The sequence below is a fragment of the Notamacropus eugenii genome, chromosome 3 (genome assembly GCF_028372415.1).
Source record: "Notamacropus eugenii isolate mMacEug1 chromosome 3, mMacEug1.pri_v2, whole genome shotgun sequence".
Taxonomy (NCBI): Eukaryota; Metazoa; Chordata; class Mammalia; order Diprotodontia; family Macropodidae; genus Notamacropus; species Notamacropus eugenii.
Window position 1 is genome coordinate 296643410 of NC_092874.1, and position 10102 is coordinate 296653511.

A 10102-nucleotide genomic window follows, 5' to 3' on the forward strand; every position below is an offset into this window, starting at 1 on the left:
GAAGCCCCAGATCAGTGTGGAGGTGGTAAGTCCATTCAGCTCTGTATAATCTGAGAAGTTCTTGCTACATTGTAGGGACTGAGATACAGAAAGAGCAGTGAAGTGGCCTCTGTCCTCAGAGAGCGTCTCTTCTGTTCCGTGTACATGAATGAGTCAGTATGAGGATGGCGAGAACCCTGACAACTGGGGCAGGGAAGGCATCGGACAAGAGGAGGCTGCTGAGATAGGAGCATGAGGATCCTGAGCAGTCTTAGCTATGGGCTCGCCACCAGGTGGTGACTTTTGGCCATGGCAATTCCTAAAACAAAAAGACAAAATTTGTGGGCATCCCTCTTGCAGGACTCCAGTGATAACAGACAGTGTCAGAAAAGGAAGCAGAAGGTGGCTATGAAATTGCAGCTTTGAACCTCATTTTCTTTTCTATTTAAAAAAATACTTCTTTTCAGCATTCACTTTTATAAGGTTTTGAGTTCCAGAATCATTTTCTCCTTTCGTCTCCCCTTCCCTTTCCCCAAGACAGAAAACGCTCTGATATAGGCTATATGTGGACAATCATATTATGCGCGTTTCCACATTAGTCATGTTGTGAAAGAAGAATCAGAAGAAAAGGGAAAAACGAGAAAGAAAAACAGAGAAAAATAGTGCTCTTAAATCTGCAGTCAGACTTCACAGTTCTTTGTCTGGAGGTCGATGTCATTTCTTCCAACGAGTCTTTTGGAATTGTCTTAGAGCCTTGTACTTCTCAGAAGAACGAAGTCTATCAAAGTTACTTATCACACAAAGTGGCTGTTACTGTGTACAATGTTCTCGTAGTTCTGCTCACTTCACTCAGCATGAGTTCATGTGAGCCTTTCCAGGTTTTTCTGAAATCAGCCTACTCATCACTCTCATAGCACAGTAGTATTCCACTCCATTCATACACCCCAGCTTGTTCAGCCATTTCCCTATCGATGAGCATCCCTTCAATTTCCAATACTTTGCTCTCACAAAAAGCTGCTATAAACATTTTTGTGCATGTGGGTCCTTTCCCTTCTTTATGATCTCTTTGGAATACAGACCTAGTAGTGGTATTGCTGGGTCAAAGGGTACATATAACACAGTTGTATAGTCCTTTGGGTATAGTTTGAACTTCAGTTGAACTGCACTTCCTTAAATGTGAGATCCTTCTCCATTGATTCCTATTCAGCATTCCATTGGAGGATAGCATGTGTATCAATATTGACATTTTTGCTATAAATGAAGCCACAGAAATCAGGAAATGGAAGGATGGCTCACAGGCTCTTTGAGAAATCAAGAAAAGGATTGATATCATTGGATCTAACAAACAAGAAGTGACTCAGGTGATTCAGCCTACTTACTTTACAGATCTCATTAGCCAAACACAAATACAGCAGCTCCCAAAACCTCCTTGGAGCTTTGGAGTCAACATCAGAGCAAAAGATGAGGTCAAGAAATTCTATGAAAAAAAACGGTAGATTTCTCCAGATGAAGTCAATATACACCTTGATATTTGGTGATTTCAGTGCAAAGGTGGGCAGAGAAAATGGCAAAAAAGACATTGCGAAGTGTAACCTAGGATTAGGAAAGGAAAGAGTTCAGTCATCTATGTAGCAGAAATACTTGTTTCAGGAAGAGTTAGAAGAATTGAAAAAAATTTAATTGCAGGAATTTGAATTGTATATATTTATTATAAGGGTTTTTTTTCCCATAGATAAGGGAGACCAGAGATGGATTTTCGTTAATATGAAAACGCATGAGTGGGGTGGCGGAGCCAAGATGGGGGACTAGAAAAACACACTTATGTAGGGTCTCCCCACACAGCCCACAAAATACCTGTAGAGAGGGACTCTCAACAAATCATGGAGCAGCAGAAGTGGAGAACAACAGAGTGGAGGAGATTTTCAGCCGACGGTGACCTGAAAGGCCCACAGAAACATCGTTTATGCTGGACGCTGAGCGGAGCGTGGAGCCCAGCCTGGCCTTGCCCGCCTGATGTGGCGTGGAGCAACATGATGAGACTCTGGAAGGAGGACACCTCAGGAGTGGAATTTCCAGTTGTGGAATCTCCAGTTGCAGCAGCAGGTTCTCAGATCCCTCAACCCACAGGCGCCAAAGATCTGTGATGTGGTTTATTCAGTTGGCCAGGAAGGGAGCAGGGCCTTCCTATAGCTCCAGCAGCAGGCAGCAGCCACAGAGAGTGCACAGCAGCCCATACAGCGTAAAAACCCCTGGGGGCACTGAAGAGCTGAGTCTTACCTCAGCCCTGGGTGGAGGACCTGGCCTAGCTGGTCTTTGTCTCACACTGAATGGCGGCCCTGCCTGTTGGGGTCCCCTAGACCATTTACGGGAACCCCTGACCGCGACCCAAGGCTCTTGTCCAGCAAGAGGCCTTGATCTCGTGAGTAATGAAATGGGGCGGGAGACAAAGGTGGTGAAGACTCCGTGTATTTCATCTCATTCACATGCATATGTAGTCTTTATGTAAAACATTCCTAAGCCTTACGTTGAACCTATCAGCTATCACCTTTCACATTGAACCTATCACCTATCACCTTTCCTTATATGGGTGTCTTCTCCACTGGACATCCGGAGCCAGGACAAAGAACTGCCACGTTGCAAACAAAGACGAGACCCTTCCTCCTGAAATCCATCTAGTTCCACCCCTACTGACAAGCCCCTAGGTTATCTAGGCAGGCTCTCAGTGTGGCGTCCTGAAATGGATAGGGGTTGGCTCTAACTCGTCCCGTTACACCTGCCCATACAGCTTATCTGAAAATCAGCCCCCAGTGCTGACTTGATGGAACTGGAGGCTAGGTGGCTGTGGAGAGGTAATTGCTAAGATTCTGGACATAAAAATCCCTTTCTGCGTCCAGAGCAGCACATGCTTGATCGTGCCACCTTGGAGCAACTGAGATCTCACAGATTCTCAAAGTATACCCTACTCTTGACAAAGGACCCAAGAGTCAAGTAACTCGTTGGGAAAATGCCCAAAAAATGGAAAAAAAGATAAGACCAGAGAAGGTTACTTTCTTGGTGAACAGACATCTCTTCCCATCCTTTCAGATGAGGAAGAACGAGGCTTACCATCAGGGAAAGACATAGAAGTCAAGGCTTCTGTATCCCAAACATCCAAAATCAACATTCAATGGGCTGAGGCCATGGAAGAGCTCAAAAAGGATTTTGAAAATCAAGTTAGAGAGGTGGAGGGAAAACTGGGAAGAGAAATGAGAGAGATGCAAGAAAAACAGGAAAAGCAGGTCAACACCTTGCTAAAAGAGACCCAAAAAGATGCTGAAGAAAATAACACCTTTGAAAATAGCCTAACTCAATTGGCAAAAGAGGTTCAAAAAGCCAATGAGGAGAAGAATGCTTGAAAAAGCAGAATCAGTCAAATGGAAAAGGATGTCCAAAAGCTCACTGAAGAAAATAGTTCTTTCAAAATTAGAATGGAACAGATGGAGGCTAATGACTTTATGAGAAACCAAGAAATCACAAAACAAAACCAAAAGAATGAACAAATGGAAGATAACATGAAATACCTCATTGGAAAAACACTGACCTAGAAAATAGATCCAGGAGAGACAATTTAAAAATTATGGGACTACCTGAAAGCCGTGATCAAAACAAGAGCCTGGACATCATCTTTCATGAAATTATCAAGGAAAACTGCCCTGATATTCTCGAATGAGAGGGCAAAATAAATATTGAAAGAATCCACCCATCACCACCTGAAAGACATCCAAAAAGAGAAACTCCTAGGAACATTGTGGCCAAATTCCAGAGTTCCCAGGTCAAGGAGAAAATATTGCAAGCAGCTGGAAAGAAACAATTCAAATATTGTGGCAATACAATCAGGATAACACAAGATCTAGCAGCTTCTACATTAAGGGATCAAAGGGCGTGGAATATGATATTCCCAAAGTCAAAGGAAGTAGGACCAAAACCAAGAATCACCTACCCAGCAAAACTGAGTATAATACGTCAGGGGAAACAATGGTCTTGCAACAAAATAGAGGACTTTCAAGCATTCTTGATGAAAAGACCAGAGCTGAAAAGAAAATCTGACTTTCAAACACAAGAATGAAGAGAAGCATGAAAAGGTAAACAGCAAAGAGAAGTCAAAGGGACTTACTAAAGTTGAACTGTTTACATTCCTACATGGAAAGACAATATTTGTAACTCTTGAAACTTTTCAGTATTTGGGGAGTTGGTAGGATTACACACACACACACACACACACGCACACACACACAGAGCACAGAGTGAATTAAATAGGATGGGATCATATCTTAAAGAAATGAAATTAAGCAGCAAGAGAGAAATATATTGGGAGGAGACAGGGAGAAATGGAATGGGGCAAATTATTTCTCATAAAAGAGGCAAGCAAAAGACTTTTCAGTGGAGGGAAAAAGAGGGGAGGAGAGAGAAAAACATGAAGCTTACTCTCATCACATTCGACTAAAGGAAGGAATAAAATGCACACTCGTTTTGGTATGAAAACCTATCCTACAATACAGGAAAGTGGGGGAGAATGGGATCAGCAGGGTGGGAGGGATGATAGAAGGGAGGGCAGTGGAAGGAGGGAGCAATTTGAAGTCAACACTTAGGGAGGGACAGGATCAAAAGAGAGAATAGAAGCAATGCGGAGCAGGATAGGATGGAGGGAAATATAGTTAGTCTTACACAACACGACTATTATGGAAGTCACTTGCAAAACTACACAGATATGGCCTATAGTGAATTGCTTGCCTTCCCAAAGGGAATGGTTGGGGAGGGAGGGATGAAGAGAAGTTGGAATTCAAAGTTTTAGGAACAACTGTCAAGTATTTTTCTTGCTACTAGGAAATAAGAAATACAGGTAATGGGGTATAGAAAGTTATCTGGCCCTACAGGACAAAAGAGAAGATGGGGACAAGGGAAGGGCAAGAAGAGAGGGCAGACTGGTGATTGGGGCAATTAGAATGCTTGGCGTTTTAGGGGGAAGGGGAGAAATGGGGAGAAAATTTGGAACCCAAAATTTTGTGAAAATGAATGTTAAAAGTTAAATAAATAAATTAATTTAAAACACAAAAACAAAAAACATGAGTGTAGGAAATCCCTGGATGTGGCAAATGCCAAACAATCTCAGCCTAAAATGTATCTTAATGGATAAGAAATGATTGGTTATCGATGTGGGAATCATTTCTGAATAATCTTTGCAGTCAAATCATCTTGTTAAAGCAGAGGACAAAACCCCCAAATTAGAGAGAAAGATAAGATGGCATGCAATCCAAATAGCTTCAACTTGACCCACTCAAGTAAGTGAAAAGTGGTGAAAAGTAGGAAACAGAGGAAGGAAAGGGCAGAAATTGAATCAACATAAAGCAATTGCCACCTAGAGGAGGTCAAAATATCCTAGAAAATATTTAGCCAAGCACCACCTGATCCCATTATCAAATAGAGAAATGTGGCAACCAAGGGCAACACAGGTTTAGAACATGACCTCGTTCCCAAAACCTGAATTAGGGCGATGGAAGATCATGAAGAAAGATCCCCTCTGCCTTTATAAAAACGGAGAAAAATTGTGGAAGGAAAAGCTAAATTTCCAGCAATCTAGGTGTGAGATTGAACCACCCCGAGAGTATATATCAAAAACGAAACTGCCAAGGAGACAACAAAAATACTAAAAATGCAACAGATGTGTTGGTGTTTCTGTAAGAAATGAGGTTACCATTGACCACATTTGGATGTTTCTGTCCCTCATGTCCTCTGCTGGATTGAGGAATGTTTATTGATTGGGTACATTGTCTACAAGAGGCACATTCACTTCCTTTCTTTCACTCTCTTTACCCTCTGTAGTCTGGCCTCCAACCTCATTATTCCACCCAAACTGGTGACTTCTTGACTGTCCGATCCTCTCTCAGTCCCCTCTCAGTCCTCATCCTCCATCCATCGCTCTGCAGCTTTTAATAGGATCATTCAGTCAATAAATATTTATTAAATACTTATCATGCACCAGGTGTGTTAAAAGGTAGGAATAGAAAGAAAGACAAAAACAGGGTGCCTGCCCTCAAGGGCCTCACAATCTGATGAGAGAGACAACGTGCAAAAAATGAGTACAAAGAATGTACTGAAAAAGAGGAAAAAGTCAGCAGAAGACAGAATGAAGGCGAGTTGGGGGAGGTTTCTTGTAGAAGGTAAGATTTTAACTGGTGCTTGAAGGGAGCTAGGGAAGCAGAGAAAAGGAGGGACAACATTCCCAGCATGGAAGATGGACGGTCATGTGCAAGGAAGAGTCAGGAGGCCAGTGTCACTGGATTGAAGAAGTGGGGAGTGAAGTGGGAGACGAGTGGAAAGGCAGGAGAGGGCTAGGTTAGGGAGGGTTTTGAACTCTCGTTCAGAGAGGATTCTGTATTTGATCCTGGAGGCAATAGAGAGTCACAGGTTTATTGAGGAGTTGAGTGGCATAGACCTGCACCTCAGGAAAATCAGTTTGACAACTGGAAGGAGGAGGGAGAGACTTGAGGGAGGCACATCCACCAGGAAATACTGCAGTAGTGCAGGCATGACCTTTCCTGTCTCTAGCTTTGACTTCTTCTAGTGGGTGGAATGCCTGTTAGTGAAGGTTGTTGTATAAAGATGGCTAAGTCTAAGAACCATACCAGCCACAACCAATCACAAAAATGGCACAGAAATGGCATCAGGAAACCTAAGTCACGGTGATACATGTCTCTGAGATGGGTCAACTCCAAGTTTCTGAGAAACACATGCTTTGCCAAGAAACACAAGAAGGAGCTGAAGAAGATGTAAACCAAAAAAACCAAACAATTCCCAAGGTCCAAGCAGAAGCCATGAAGCCACCAAGGCCTTCGAGGTCAAACTTCTTAGGGCTAAGATCCCTGAGGCGAGTGCCCAGCACGCTGGCCACAAGATGGCCACTAAGCATCCAGGCCCTAGGGCTGCCACCAAACGTCCAGGCTTCAGGATCATGAAGCCTGACTCTAAGGCTCCAAAGCGCACTGACCTTAAGGTCACCAAGTCTGCCATCAAGGTCACCAAGTCTGATCCCACGGCAGCCAAGTCTGATTCTAAGGACACCGAGCCCAGTGATTCCAAGGCTGGGAAGCCTGCTGAGTCCAAACCCAAAGATGCTGGAGCTAAAATTACTAGTCCCAAGCCTTCAAAAGAGATGTTTCAAAATGAAAGAACTTGTTTAAATCCTAAAACATCATCTTCCCCCAGCCATGGTATGATTCTTCACTACTTTGTACAAATAAAATAAATGGTGAGTCATAAGAAAACAACAGTGCACAGGAGATGAGGCCTGGACTAGGGTAGGGGCAGCATCAGAGAAGAAAGTTCTGTTTTTGAAAGATGCTGCAGAGGTGAGCCTGAGGAGAGATGGTGCCAAGGTGAAATCTGCAAGAGACGTTGAAGGGTGAAATCTGCATGACATATTGGAGAGGTGAAACCGATGAGAGATGCTGTAAAGATGAAATCTGTGAGAGATATTGGAGAGGTGAAATTGATGAGAGGTGCTGCAAAGCTGAAATGGACAAGAGATGTTGGAGAGGTGAAATTGATGACAAATGTTGCAAAGCTGAAATGGACAAGAGATGTTGGAGAGGTAAAACTGATCAGAGATGCTGCAAAGATGAAATCTGAGAGATGTTGAAGGGTGAAATCTGCAAGGGATGTTGGAGAGGTGAAACTGATGAGAGGTGCTGCAAAGCTGAAATCCACAAGAGATGTTGCAGAGGTAAATTGGACAATCTTTGGCAATCCCTTGGACAGAAGTTAGGATTTGAAGATGATGCCAAGGTTAGGAGCCTGGAAGATGGTGGTGCCCTCTACAGTAATAGGAAAGGTAGGAGGGGAAAGAATAGGGGGAAGATGACGAGTTCTGTTTTGGACATGTTGAGTTGAAAATGTCTACACGACATCCAATTTGTGGCATCAACAAAGCAACGAGAGATGAAAGACTGGAGGTCAGCACAGGGTTTTAGGCAGAATAGGTAGATTTGAGAAATCATGAGCATGGAGAGGGTGATTCAATCCATGGCAGCTGATGAGATCACTGAGTGAAGTAGAATGAAGAGAGAAGAGTAACGGACCCAGGATTGAATCCAGGGTCTTCTTCTCCTTCCCACTCTTTTCTCTCCAGGTTTTCATGAGTCCAACCTCACCTGTTTTTCTTCCTTCATGTTTGACTGCCCTTTCTCAGTCTCCTGGTCGGGATCTTCATCCAGGTCATGCCTGTTAAGAGGCTGGGCTCCCTAGAGCTCTGTAAAATCTCTGCATCTCTGCCTACTGGATTGGACAGGTTACCTTTAGGTAATTGTAGGACCCAGATTAACTTACTTTCCTTTTTAAACTCTTCCCCCCCACCACTCCCCCCTTAAGTTAGAAGCATAGAGGCAAAGGTTTATTAACCTCACTCTCCCTTCTCTCCCATCTCAAGGTGAGCTCCAGCCTATTCTAAATGTCCCTTAGGTAACCCTGATTTTATGTTCTTGCCCCATTTGTGCTTTGTGCCTCAATGAGACATTATGGGCAAGTGACTCTGGACAGAGAATCCTGAACTCTCCCTTCCTGTTCACTGCTTTATATAAGGTGCATGAGTTCATCAAGCAGGTGGGAACTGCTCCATCAAGAAAGCCATTTCCAACCTCAGTTGAACAAGCACTTTTTCAGACTCTGAGCACTATCTCTCCTTTGGTCCACGAAGCAGTTTGTTTTCGTGACAGGAGGGCAGAACTGCACAGGATAAAAATGTGCATTTCCTGCCTACGCTGCCAAGATCCCAGATCCCTTGTAAAATGGTGTCTGATGAGCTGCTAGTCTTTGCTTGGATCAGAGCAATTCTGCAAAGTGCAGTCAGATTTTAGCACAGTCTGAATCTCAGATGACAGGTGGATTTGGAAAGGGTTAACGGGTTACATTGCCCTACCTGTCGAGTGCTGGCTAATGAGCTGATGCCAGCTCCCTGGGAGGTCTCAGGGGAATTGTCCTGATTGCCCCAGGGATCTCCCCTTTTCTCCGTGCTTGTTCAGCATTTTTATCAACGACTTCAGTGAAATAGCACAAGGTGTGCTTGTCCAAATGTGCCAATGCTAGAGCTGGGAGGGAGGGGTGGAGATGTCACATGACTGATAGGATGGAGGAGGTTTCAGCTAGCTAAAATTTAGGATTCTATCCAAATGAAAATATCCAGTGGAGGTAAAAGCAGAGTCCTCAACAAGAATTAGAAAAGAAAAACCAATGAGTGGGGGAGGGTGATGCAGCCATGGCTCCTGTTAAAGGATTTGGGGATTTTAGGGGATAGCAGTGTCTGTGTGAATCACTAGTTAAACTTGATGGTTGGAATGACCAGTGCCTTCCTGAGGGGCATGGAGAGGCCTACGATCTAGGAAGGGGGGTCAGTAACAGGTCAGCCCAAGTCTGTCCTGAGGAGACCACAGCTAGAGGGCAGTGTTCAGGCCTGAGCATCACAGTGTGGGAAAGAAATGACCAAGGTGAGGTGCATTCAGAGAAGGGTGAACAGAATGATGAAGGGCTCCAAGAACATGGTGTAAGGCCCTTGAGAAGCTGTCAGAGGACCATGAGAACTGTCTTCAGGTGGCACAGGAGATGGAACTCTGCACCTGGAAGCAGGAAGATCCAAGTTCAAATTCTCCCTCAGATACTTACCAGCTGTGTGACCCTGGACAAGTCATTTCACCTCTGTGCCTACATTTCCTCATCTGCAAAATGGGTCTAGAAATGGTGCCTACCTCACAGGGTTGTTGTGTGGATCAAAGGAGATATTTGTAAAGTGCTCGGCACAGTGGCTGGCACGCAGTAGCCACTCTCTAATGCTACTATTTGAAAAGTGATGTGGAAGGGGGATTAGCGTGTTCTGCTTGACCCAGGATGAAAGAACGAGGAATAGTGGGTGGAAGATGCCCAAAGATAGATTTCAGCCTGATTTCAGGACAAATTTCCCAACAACTTGAGCTGTCTGAAAGTGGAAGAGGACGGCTGGCAGTTTGTGATGTGTTTAACCCTTGCTGGAGCTGTCAAAGGCATGCTGGTGACCCCTTGTTGAGAAGGCTGTAGAGTATATTCTTTCTTTACACCTGAG